We start from the raw sequence: 13417 nt of genomic DNA, 5'->3' as shown, positions 1-13417 counted from the left end.
CGCTGGTGTCGGGCCGGGTCGGGGGTCCCAGCGGGGCCGCGGGCACCGCGACGGGGCGGGCTGACCCTAAGATGGCGGGTGCCGCGGCGGGAGAGCCGGGCCCTGGAGTGAGGGGGTGTGGCGCGCCCAACTGGCGGTGGGAAGAGGAGGCTTTTTTTTGTGAAATCCCTCTTCTGAGGGGGTTAACCCATAGCCCTGACATCTGTTATATTGATGCCGAGACTGTGAGGACATGGGACGGGCGTTCTGGGTCGGATGCTGCTTTCACAACCCCAGGAAGAGCGTGAGGGCAGGGCAAGTGGCTTGGCCTTGCTGTGGCGGTTTGGCCATGGCGAGGGGCTTCCCAAGCCAGGGCAGTGTTGTGCTGGGCAGCCAGCAGAGCTTTTTTCTCTTGATGCCTCTTTGGCTGTCCGGGCAGCACCGCCCCATGGTCCAGAGTCTGCCACGGCTTGCGGAAGCGCCTCCGCTGGGTCCGTGTGGCTGACCCCGCGTCGCTCCCTCGAGGAGCCTTTGCTGGAGGGGACAGCAGCCTCTTCCAGCTCTCCTCTCCCATCGTCCTCTTGCTACACTGGTATTTTACCTCCCTCGCACTCATGCCTTTTCCAGGTGCGAATATCTTAACTTCAGTTGCTTCTTGAGTTTTAATTACTTGGTAGTCTTGTTCACCCTTTTTTCCCAGTAGCTTTTCTGTCTGTTTTGGTGTTTCTGGTTTTCTAGTAATTCCTAACGTTGTATTTACTACTTGCAGCCTAATAATATACATGGATTAGTAAGACTGCGTATTTATATAACCGTTTTTCTGCTTTAGCGACATTATTGTTCTTTAAAGATTAAATAGAGTGGTAGTGTAGAACAGCTCTGATTTAATTATTTCTGAATACAAAAGGCAACATTTATTGGGACTGTGAAAGCTGTTCTACCTTGTGGCTTAAGAAGAGCATACAGCCCATTACGTATGCACTGTTTTAGCGTCAGACAAAAGACTGTGGTTCTCTGTAGATGTTTATTTTGAAATCTAACCAAGAGAGCTCTTGCTGTACGTCTGTGTCTTTAAAAGTCCCTTGTTTGAGTGCAGTCTCTGGAGGAAGACAATGAGAACTTTCCTATCTAGCTCATTTTCAGCTTGCTTTCTTAGAATTCATCTTCGCAGGATCACATCATGCCCTAGCCAGAGAAACTGCTGTCCACAGCTAATGCTGCAAAGAGTGCTGCAACACAGTAGCAGTGAGGAATAACAGAATTTCATGCATGTAAAAAGAATTGGGTGACAGTCCCTTCACAGAAAAGATTGCAGTTTAAATAGAGAATATGGACAACAAGAAGGTATGAGGGTTTAGTCTTTTTTATAGTCTTTTTTTGCAAGTGTTGTGCTAGGTCTGTATCTTCAAGGGGGGATGGACTGCTTTGAGAGAACGGGTAGAGGGAGGCAGCAGCATAGACACACCTGATGGGTGTGGGATGTCTCAGACCTACAGCTCATGATCCTCACTGGTGGCCTTTGTGTGCAGGTCCAGGTAGATACAGAACGTCCTATGTTGCCCTTGCACAGGCCATTTATGCAGTACACAAATAGCAGAGTTGCTCTGCACTTGTACAGTGGGCATGGCAAGCGTTTACGGACTTTGGGAGATTGGTCTGAACTGACACTCTGACTAAACAACCAAATGTCCAGAAATTCCAAGCCAGTCCAAAATCTATAGGTTCTACCCACACACAATTTCCCGGCGGAAGAAGATAATATGTTCAATAGAGCATGGAGGGAAGAGCTAGCCAACATTAGGGCACTGGGAAGGGAAGAAGTGTCTAGGAAAAAAGTGAAATGCTGGTCAGACACCAGTGATGATTATATGATATTGAATGTTCTATTGTAGCTGTATGGGTCAGCTGCTAGTTTATTAGACACCACAGTTGTCAACCTGGAGCAGTGCGTAGTAAATATGTTCTTTAGGTTACAGATACTGGATTGCCGTAATAGGCAATAGTGCTAATTCTAAATATATTAAAGCAGTGTTTCTCATACATTGATGATTATTTGACCTTATATGATAGATTTCTCAATGTTTTAATGTAACTGGAGTTTAAAATCATGTTTTGTAATAATATTTTCTCAAATATGCTGTCCTATGAATTTTGAAATAGTGTGCTTTGCTTACTTATCTTTGGTTTCAGGGTTCTGTATGAGAAATAGTGACTGAAAATAATAAAAGAGGTCTTAAATGGACACGTTATTAATAACACGATCCATCCACTTAGATTTGATTCTTTTCTTCCAAATTTCGCATGCTGTTTTTTTTGAGTCAGTCCTATTTTCTAAAGTTAAAAAGGGTAGCATGACTTTATATGAATCAAACCTCAGAAGAAATTATCAGGAAGGATATTAAGTCTCCCACTGCCTATGAAACTTTTATTCCTTTGCAGAGCACTTCAAATGATGTAACGAGTGATGAATGCCTTGCCTTTTTTTTACTGTCATCTGTCTTTGACCATTTCATTGAGATTGGAACAGTCTGTATTTCACTTACTTATTAAGAATTTCTTAACAAAGACCAGAACCTTGCAAGTTACTAGGCTATCACTCAAACAGCCCTGTCTACAAATTACTAGTAGACTATGATGACACCTTTAGGGTATCCATTGACTGAATACAAATTATGCTTTAGTAGCAGTGGGATTGTGCTAAAGCAAATTGAATTTTCCTGGTATCTTACTCAGTTTCTTGGCCAATTAATTGTGAGGCAGTGGGAAATTTTTCATTCACCTGAGAATTCTTGGGAGATCCAAATGTCTCCTATCTCACAAGCTATCAATTTCTAATGCTCATGCGAACAAACTTGGAAACACCCATGGTCATTTACACCCTGGAAGCATTGTCAGATTTGCTAATCCCATTCCCAGAATTAAAATTTTAATTTATCTTGTTCTTTCACAATAGTCATTGAGATTCTCTTGACATCAACAGTAACTGACCACTTTGCCTACTGTGCACATCTAACTCTCTTTTGGTAACCAGATTATCACAGTTTTATCTGACTTGATTATTACAAAATGTATTTTCTCTATTTGACAGCTTTTTTCATAATGTGTAACTTTGCATTTTATGAAAAGCTCCAAGCCAAACTGGCATGACATCATCTAATAGCTATTTTTGTGTCAGTGTATTTGCAGAAAGTCTTGCCAGGAGTTCTCTTTTGCTTAAGCTCGGGCTAAGCTACCATGAGAACATGTGTTCGTAGTGCAATGTGAGGAGCAAAGCGCTGTGCGGATACTGCAGAGAGGGCAAGAGGAAAGGGAGAAAACTAACCAAATTGTACAGACACAGAAGTCTGTAGGCAACCTGAAGGTGGTATAGGAAGACAAATACATTGACTTCCTGCTGGTGTAGTTCATTTGATTTGTGCAGATATAATTTATATTAACAGTCAACTAGACAACTGACTGGATAAAACTCAGGTGAAAGGTTGAGTCTTAACAGGATCACATTATATATGCTTCAGTATCTGCTTAAAATGTTTTTAGTTAATTCATAGATCCGTTAAGATCTGTGAATCCCTTTGGTTTGAGTTGAATGAGGATTTCACTGCTAGTTCCAAACAAAATATGCTTTTTGTTACTTTTTATTTCTTGAAAAATAATAACATGGAGGAGTGTGGTATTAGTTTTTGTTAATTAGGAATCACAGGAAATTTATTGTGATGCTGTAGTTCCAGTGAAGACCATTTGCCATAGTTGGAATAGGTTCTCTCTAGTGTTGGAAATTCTTGTTATTTAGCATGATGGCAGAACATACAGCTTGGTTCTGAAGCTTGAATGTAGTTATACAAATAAGCTCTGTGGTTTCATGAATTCCAAAGTACACTCAGTCAATTCAAGCAGGAGACCATGAAATGTAAATAACTTCCAGTGTTTTATTTATTACATTTAATATGTAATAACAGGTGAAATTAAAATATAGTGATGAAGGATGAGAAGCTGGGAACTAAAAAGCCCAAAACTAAAGAATACCTATCAGAAAATTCTTATCTTGCATGTGCTTCTAGCCCCTTAAGACTTTTTTCAGATACTAGATTTTAAAATAGATACTAAATGTCATTAAAAAGGTGATTATTTTATGACATTTTGGAGTGTCTCTTTCTGAGCCTCTCTGGTTTGACTTATTACTTGATACTGAACTCATAGAAGTCAGTAAAACTTTATCATCAACTTGAATTAGTTGCCTAATTTTAGAGAAGGGGAACACAAAGTATGAAGTTAGTAACTCTAACCTTCCTGGAAATATTTCTGTTTATCTTTACTGTATCTGCCTCCTTCCCAAAGATACCAGGAAAGACTTGGAAAAGAATGGGCAATTCTGTTGTATACAGAATATTATCAAATCCAAAATGGAGAAAGAACATATCCTTCCTGCTGCTAATTCCTGACTGAAGCTTATTACAACATAATGGAAAACTCCTGTAAAAGTTTTAAGGTCTCTTAAAACTTGCCAACAACATCCAGCATCACAGATACTGATTTTTTTGTAAAAGTGAGGGCTGGGATACATTGGGTTATCTCAACTTCCTAAATCATAAAGGGGAGAAGGGCTATCTTTCAAAGCGCTAAGGTTCAAATTACTGAGACCTTTAGGGATTCAAGTGAAGTCCTCAATATATAGTGACAGTAAATATAAATGAGAAATTGTAATATAATATGTTCACTGTAAGAAGTACCACTATAATAGCATACTGTTTTGTTCTGTACTAGCCACAATTAATCCTCATTATGAAGTAAATCGGCTTCAAATTTTGGCTGCGTTAATTAAAACCATACCAAAAGTTTTCAGGGTCTGTTTTACATAATGTGAAATCAGTCAATACCCTGTCTAAAATCCTTTCCCTTTTCCTTTGGTCATACAGGAGATATGTGGGAGGCTGAGGAGAACTCAGAACAACCAAAATGTCTCTCTGCTCCAAACAGGATTTCACAGTACTGAGAAAATCATCCATCTGATGAATATGCCAAGCTTTCAGCAATTGGGGATCAGTAAATCAAACTAAAGCTGCTGTAGCTTTTATAAAAATCACATTAAGTATTTGTGCATGTTGCCTCATGCCATTTTTTTCATAGTGAAGTGCAGTGCTTCAGGGTATACTGCACATGAAATAAAAGATGAGTTGTAAGTATTTTTTATTATACTTCCAGTTTGCAATACAAAAAAAAAAAAGGTAAAAGAAAATGGGAATGATTTTTCTTCATTGCACCTATATGACATAAGTATGTTCTCAGGTTGACTCTGAAGCTGAAGAAATGACTAAGTAACTGAATCTAAGTGCAATGCAGTACTTCGTAGTCTGGTAAAACCTGTACGTATCCTAGTTAACTAATTCTATATAGAGAAGTTTAAGAAAACATAGATCAAAGAGTTAAATACACTTAGTTCTAAACACAGAAGCTATTGTTAATTCCTTTTTAATTTGCCAGCAACAACAAAGGAAATACTATATTCTGCTTACCTGATGGTTAGTTGATTCTCTTTTGAGAAAATTAATGTAGATAAGCAGTGGAAAATTAATTGTATTGCTAACATGGTAGTTTCTTAGGCTTTGAAAACAATTATGGGCTATACTGTATCAGTGTAATCCAGAATAGATCCAGTTGATAGCAACTCCAGGTTTTCATGAGGATCTTACCAAACATAATTGAATGTAAGAAATCAAAGTCGGTATTCCCGCAAAAAAATTCCTCCCTGTGACCTGACTAAAGTGAATGCAATAATGTAACTGCAGCATCACAGAACGATTGAGGTTGGAAGGGACCTTTAGGGACCATCTAGTCCAACTAGTAAGAGTCCTTACAAGTGTTCAACAAATGAAAATATATCTAAAAGCTTGTATAATAATGTGTTATTTCTTGGCTATGTTGGGAATGTAAAAAATTAGGAAATTGGAAAACTGGGTTGTCGTTTTAGTCCAGAATAGCAGCTAGTGCTGCAGCAGTGTAGTTCAAAGGTGACTGAAAGTCACGGCTTTCTGTTCTGGGCTTATGTCTGATGCTTTTGCGCTCCTCTGGAGCAGAAGTAGGAAAACACCTGGATCTTTCTACCTGGGTGTAGAAGGCTGCTGAGGCCACAGAATTATGGGAACAAAAACAATTTCCTATAGTCTCTTTGAAAGGAAATTCAGCATAGCTAAAGAGGACACCAACAGAGCTATACTGGTTTTATTCCAGTTTAAATGAGATTAGAACCAGCTTCTGCAAGATTACCTTCTCACTTTAAAAGCTTCTGGTCTCCATTGGAAGTACAGGTTCTGCAAGAGATTTATTATTTTATCTTCTCATCTGTCACTTGCCTTCTAACACCCAGGGTGTAAAACTTACGTAGTCTGTATTTCAACATTACTTAGAATAACAACAACAATGTACACTGATGTAGCACCATTAATTTTGAAAACACTCAAAGCATTAGTAAAATGTAGCCACCTGCAGATTTTGGAGGGTGGCAAGGGAAAAAAATATATTTTAAAATGCTGCTCCTAAAAGTAACTTGTAAGATTACTGTTACAGAGCAGTTAATGGAGAATGCTTTTGAAATGTGCTTTCTTAGTGTGTCTGATGTTTTTTGCATTTGGTTACTCCACATCTCATTCCTGAGTAGTCAAGCCTTCATTCTGCAGTCACTTGTAAACATACTTAACTGTTATGCCATACAGCCTCTCAAATGCAAGGATGTCCAGCAACAAAGATAATTACAGTTTAGGATCCTGCCCTTGTTAGCTCTTACATAATTAAAAAATCTAGATCAATAAAGAGCAAATAATCCTTGAAGCAATTTAGAAAAGAATTAGTAACAAAAATCAGAAGCTACAAAGAGAACTGTATCAGAAACTGAATATTGTTGCATAGGATTATTTAAAAATCAAGGTGCTAATTACTTTAGTAACAGATTCTGTGTAGAAATTAGATGCTGGCAAGATTAACAAACCTGAAATACCTGTATATGATCCACATTCTTCCTGTACTCCCTAAATTGTTGGCAAAATCTACTCGGAACCTGACTTTGCTTATGTGCAAAGCAAAAGTTTTATTTTGTGGACTCTAACTTGACTTATGCTAATAAAAGCCAGGTGTAAAATTAGATTTTCCATATAGGCCCTGACTTAGAAGTGAAGTCCTGCTTGGAAAAGTGCTTTGAATATATTTAAAGTTAGACAAATACCAGTGTAGACAAAGGATGCAAAACTCAAATTGTGTGGAAGAAGTATTAAAAATCAAAATAACCCAAAAGAAGAAAAGGAACTGTAAAACAGCCAAAACCAGTCTAAGCACCTTCAGTTGTTTCAAAGTGCTTGTGAAGCAGCTATGGAAACAGGATGTTATTGCAAGCAAGTTCTGCCCAGTAGTGGCTGAATCTACCCAGTAACAAGAACAGTACAAAAGAACACACTGTGTGTGTGTGTGTATGTATGTATGTATGTATAGAGATTACTTCACCAGGCACTCAGTGAGCAAGGCTTTTAGGATGCTGAGAGATCTCTGAAGCCTGACTCTGAAGACATTGCAGAACTGGCCATCTGGTAACATAGATTAACACAGATTTTCTGTATTTTGTGACTGATGTTAGTGTAATGATCAACTTTCAGTCTTACTTTTATCTTCCATGGAATGGTCCTTATTAATGTTCATTAGTTATTTTTAAAAATGTAACTATTTGGTCTAACAGACTTTTTTTTTAATTGGAGTCTTATTAAACGCTCATTTAGATAAATACTAAGAGGAGCTATTTGAGCTATAGGTGGGCACTACCTCTTTATTCTACCTGCCAACACTGATTATAAGAGTCTGCAAATATACCCCTTGCTATTAAAAATCTAACTTCTTTTGCTGAGCAGATACAGTATGATGTGCATTGCTACATTCTTTTCCCATGCACAGATCCAGTCAAGAAAGCACAGCTCCAATTTTGAGCTTGATCATGAGATGCAGAGTACCTTCATCTGGACTATTAAATCATCGATGTGAGAATGTTTCTTTGATTTGTCAGAGACTGGTGAGATACATGGATATGGTACCCACCCTGCATTCAGCAAGAGACAGTCGTTTTAGGTAATGAAATAGCTATAGACATCTGAAACCATTAGTTGCATTACATGCAACTAGTTAATCTTTCAGCCRTGTGAGCTGCAGGGTTTCTCTGGGGCTACTAATAAGTGCAGAGGCTACCACATTGGTTGTATGAGAGCAACTAGAGAGAACCAGTAGTGAGAGAAGCGCTGAGGACCATGGTTCTGGGAGGAGAGAGAGGGTCCTTGGAGAGGCAGTGCTAGAAACTACAAGAGGACACTGCCTGCTATTGTTTTCCTGACTATATTATTAGCAATCCTGCCTGGGTGTGCGTTCTCTGAAATACAGAAGTGTAAAAGAGTATATAGGTATAGAAGTGTATAGGAAAGTTCTCTGTCCCCACTGGCAGAAACATCTTGGCAAGGCCCTGTGCCTTGTGAATCAAGATAATTGTCTCACTAACTTTGAACCCTCTGAACCAAAGGCTCTGAACTGACGTTTGCCTTAATGGTAATTGGCTTGTGTGGGTTCAAATTAATGGAAGATTTGTTCCAGTAGTCTGTGTTCAGATGTGTTATTGTGCAACACTGTTTAACAGGCTGATAAATGCTATTTGGTATCTGAGCCTCCTGGTGACATCTGCAGGAAGCTGGGTAAGAAGTTTGTACAGCAAATGCAACCCATTATTCTGGAATGGTGCATGATAATGCTTTCCTAGCACCTCTTCCTGAGTCTCAGCCAAGATTGCTAAACTTTCTACAGCAGTAGCAGTGGAAAATACATTTTTCTGACTTGCCTTGGCTCCCACTGTGAGCTGTGCCCTTGTCTGCCTCTCTCACAGCCTTGCGTAAGGACCTCAGAGATCAACAAGACCATCAGCACCATGCAAGCTGTGGCACATCCCTGCTGTTATCACTAGGACGTTAGCTCTTTCTGCTGGGATAAGAGTGACCAAATATATGACCAATAGCCCTTCATTTAGTGTATTTGCAGTGAGAGCATATTTGGCTCACAGTAATTGTTTCCTTTGAAATACAAACATGAACATCCTGCTTACTTTTGTGCTACTTTCAAATAGTATGATGTTTTACAGACTTTGTTGCCTTTCTTTCATGCAATGAACCTGTGAGGTTTTGTTTTTGTTTTGGGTTTTTTTTGAATATAGAAAAGTAGAAACCCTGTGTGAATTAAAGTTTCAGCTTCTGGCTCAACTGTGTTCTCATTGCAATCAGTAGGACTTTTACTATTTACATAATTTACAAAGAAAAAATATTTATCTTTAAATACTCTTAGGGTTTGTTAAGACAGTAATAAGAATTATAAAAACATGCATTAATGTTTTATATACAGTTGCCAAATTACTGGTGTAATATTCAGATGTGAGAGACCTTCTATTTCCAGATGCAAAATAACCCTTTTTCTTAGCAATTGTTTGTTGTTATGAAGTGAAATCGATTGTGGGATTTTTTTCTTCCAAATGCTTACTTAAGCTTGAAACAAAAGTCTCCAGTAGATGTGGGATCTGTTTGAGTACATTACCTCTGAAGAGCTTATTTGTTTTTGTCTTTTGAGAACTGCATAGTATATCCAGCTCTATTACTACCCAGTATTTTTATAGTTTGTAATTTGAAGCAGCCTTTGTAACACTCTCTTCTTAAATGAAGTATTTTAAAGAATAAACCAAATTGTTATCTGTACTTTGTGTTACCAAATAAATATAATAAAATATCACACAGCAATTGCTATGCAATAAAAAGGGATAGATAAAAAGTCAGCAAGCAATACTACATGAATAGACTAGGTTGAAGTTCACTTTATTTCAGTACTAATTTAGTCTTGGCTTCCAGGTACATTTTGCACAAATATAATGTTCTTTTTAAAGGCGATGCCATGGAAGAAAACAAAGTATATGCACAAGTGTTTGTAAACTTGGTGCCTTAGTACAAAGAAGTTATCTGGTGAACTGGGTCCTTTATAAATTGTTCAAACCGTCTTCAGTATGACTGCATCTCTAGAACATATAGGAAGCTAGGTCTTCTCTGTAAACCTTACAGTGGTGAGAGCAAAGTCAGACTTCCCTGGCTGTAGTTAACTCTGAACTGCTCCCTAAAACTTTTGTTCATTGCTGGATCAACCTTCCCCCTGTCTTAGCATTCTCCCACCTTTTTAGGAAATATTCTAGAGAAACCTAGTGTCCAGACTGTCTATTTAAAAAAACTTACAGTTGCAAATCCTTGTCCTGTTGCAGAAGGGGACGGATTCTAATCTAAGCTGTACTAGAATTGATTTAATGAAGCTGCTGTTATTTGTTTATGTTACTGTGATACTGGAGAGACCTGGCCGCAGCTAGTTGCTCAAAGTGCTGTATGGCCTGGCTATGAGAACCTTGTGGGAGGCCCAAGCCCAAGGTGATGGATAGTTTTGTGGATTTAGAGGAAGAAGGATAGTGATGTTGCACAGGATGCTCCTGCGGGTATACTGAATAGTCTCTCTGCTCTGCCTGTGTTAGAACTCGAGATTTGACCCAAGGCAGGCATGTTTACAGCTTCAGCAATTGTATTTATGGGTTAATATTTGAAAATACACATATGTATATATATTTGTTTAAATTACAAACATTGATTCAAAGAGTCAAAGTCAATGTGCTGACTGGTCACTTAAGTTTCCCCTTGACAGTTACATTCCATAATTTAAATCCATACAGATATCAAAGTACTATTCAAGCTTAACAGTGATCCTTGCTACCCCTGAATCTAACCTCACATCCGGCAGCAACTCCTAGGCAAATAGGATATATAGGCTGGTGTCCCTTACTCATCCAGATGTACACAGACCTAAGCAAATTTATTCAGAAAACAGCTAGATGAACAAAGAAGGAGAATGCTTCTATTATGCTGAGAGTGGTAACAGCCCTGCAATTACCTTGTACTGTGATCTCAGCAGATCTCGCGAACTCAGTAGTGGGAAGCCAGGCCAGTGCTTGGATAGAGCTCCCTGTAACACACTGGCCTTCCAAGCTGTGGTCTTGGTAGCGATAGCAGCCATTGATAATCTTCCACTGAGTCAGAACTGAATCAGTGTACGAGCAGTGGCTTTTATTTTATCCCCCTCTGTCAGCTCAGCATCAGCTGTTAACCAAATTATATTTTTTGCCTGAATTAAATTAAAAAGTATTGCTTTGTGTTTTCTGATACTAGCCACGCTATTTGATAACAGTTCCTGAAGTACTCAACTTTTCAGGTGATCTTTTCAAACAGTAGATGGATAAAGACTGTTTGGCCTCCAAGATGCAGCAGAAAGGGGTGCATTCAATCAAACATGATTTTTGGAATTTGTGGGGTTTTCTGTGTAGTTTGTAACAGTACATAACATTTAAGACTCCTGTTTGTAGAAAAAAAGGCCCATAATGCTTTTTGAATAATGTGGGGATGCCAGTCCTCATATCAGGAACAAAATCCAGCTGGTGGGTTTACATTCTGTAGTTTTCAACTGTATTTATTTCTGCTGGATTTTTTTTTCTGTGGGGTGGAATATTTGTTTCCTTTCATTTACTTGGTAGTGGAGTAATCCTGTGTGTTGCTAGATAACTGCTGTATTCTGTGCTAGTAATATTTCTGTGTATGAATGAGGTCTAGAAATCTGTTACTCATTTTGCAGGACTCCTGGGCATTTCAAGTCTACATGGGATAGTGTATTACAGAAGCAAATAAAGTGTCAATAAGACATGCCTGACCTGTCTTTAAAACCAGGTAGGTGAACTTCTGCTGAGCTCCGTGCTCCTACAGCTGTGCTATCTGTATGTGCTATTTGACACTTGCCATGTAACACTTTACTGTAGGTGTTTATTCTGCAGTTCAGTCATCACTGTCCGTAATAGTGAGAATTCATAGGAAGTTAATTTCTCTGAATAAAGCTCATAGTTTGGAGAGTAAAGGTGAAAGTCCTCTGACTGTGGTAAACTTTGACCTGCTTCATAAAACTTTAGCTTGTCATTGGCTCCACTCCCTCTTTTAATTTCCCTTTTAGGTGGATGGAGGAATGCATTCTGGAGAGACCAAAGGGGAAGGTGAAATATCTGACTTCAAAAGAAAAAATTCCTTTTCTGTTGTAGGGAGGAAAATCTGTGTAGCCTCCAAGAAAATCCACATGTGGGCTGAAATCCTGGCTCTACTGAGCTCCCATGTGTCAGGACTATTGGACAAAAAATTGTTGCTTCAGTAGGTGGGTGTCCACAGCTGGTGTCTCAGCTGATAATGGCCATCTCCTTTAATTTGTGGTCTGACTGTGGCTTTTGATGTAAATAATCTGTTTTAAGTACTCACTAGCTTGCTTCACCATTCACAATTAGAAGCATTTATCATTTATGAGAAGCATATACTTACAGTTTTTCTTTTATGTTCCACGTTAAAGGACTTTGCATATTTATTAGCAAAATAGTTAGCATTATATATGTGTGAATGCTTGTTTCTCTGTTGAGGGTTTGACTGACAACGTCCTGCACAATGTACTTCTCATTTGTTTGTGGCTGTCTGTATTTCCTGCTTGCTGTCCAGCAGAGAGCTGAAAGAAGAGTTTGTGGAGTAGCAGTGCTTAGGCTTCTTCAGTGATTTTCCAAATAACGTTAAAATCACACAGAACTATTTTCAAAATATAGAAGTCTTCAGGCCATCAAGGATATAATTAGGCAAAATGACTGCAATACACTGTGTGTGGCTGTCAGCACAATTTTCTCTTCTATAACCTTTCAATCACATCCCGTTTCACACTGGCTGTTGAGCACCAGAAGTGCTCCTCTTCCATCCTGCTGTTGATCCCTGTTTTGAAGGCTGGTCAATTTCAGCTTTCACTTCCCGCACACACTGTGAAGTTTTGCAAATGTACACCCTTCCAGGAGAAAGAGCAGAGCAGGGAAGCCACTGGAGGCTGTATTTTCTTTCCCACTTGCACAACAGTCTGGACGAGACAGCTCCTCCCTAATGGACCAGTCTTGCCTTGCGGAAACAAATTTCCAAGACTTAGCACTCGCTCTTAGATGAAGGGAAAAAGAAGTCTGATTGTGTGCCCTTCTAGCTCCTTACTGCATCCCCATCTCACTGGGTGTTTTTGTTGTGTTTTTTTAATTTCACAAGGTCCTCCTGCTGCATCCGTCTGCCACGACAGGACAGCCGGAGCTCATCCCGCGGGCGGGCAGGCGGCGTGCGCACCTCGCTGTTGCTGCTGTCTCCTTGGGGAGCACCGGGCGCTGCCGCACGAGTACCAATAATTCAGGTAAACTCAAAAATAAGCAGAGCACGCGTGTCCCGGGGAAAAGCGCGCACACGCACGCCGGTGACTTCTTGCTTTGGGAGTGTGCGCACTGGGGCGGGGGGACTGCCCGTTT

At 39.4% G+C, this 13417-nt stretch overlaps 1 long non-coding RNA gene across 1 annotated transcript; it reads left to right on the top strand.

Annotated features, from left to right (window-relative positions):
* Positions 1–7762: 7762 nt before the first annotated feature.
* Positions 7763–13299, top strand: LOC112976797. The gene is made up of 3 exons (XR_003257156.1): positions 7763–8079; positions 11695–11786; positions 13167–13299. It is a non-coding gene; the product is annotated as an uncharacterized LOC112976797 (long non-coding RNA).
* The last annotated feature ends 118 nt before the right edge of the window (positions 13300–13417 follow it).

Source organism: Apteryx rowi, unplaced genomic scaffold (assembly GCF_003343035.1).
Source record: "Apteryx rowi isolate R43461 unplaced genomic scaffold, aptRow1 scaffold_77, whole genome shotgun sequence".
Lineage (NCBI taxonomy): Eukaryota > Metazoa > Chordata > Aves > Apterygiformes > Apterygidae > Apteryx > Apteryx rowi.
Note: the sequence above shows the minus strand (reverse complement) of the source record. Positions and strands in the feature narration are given on the sequence as shown.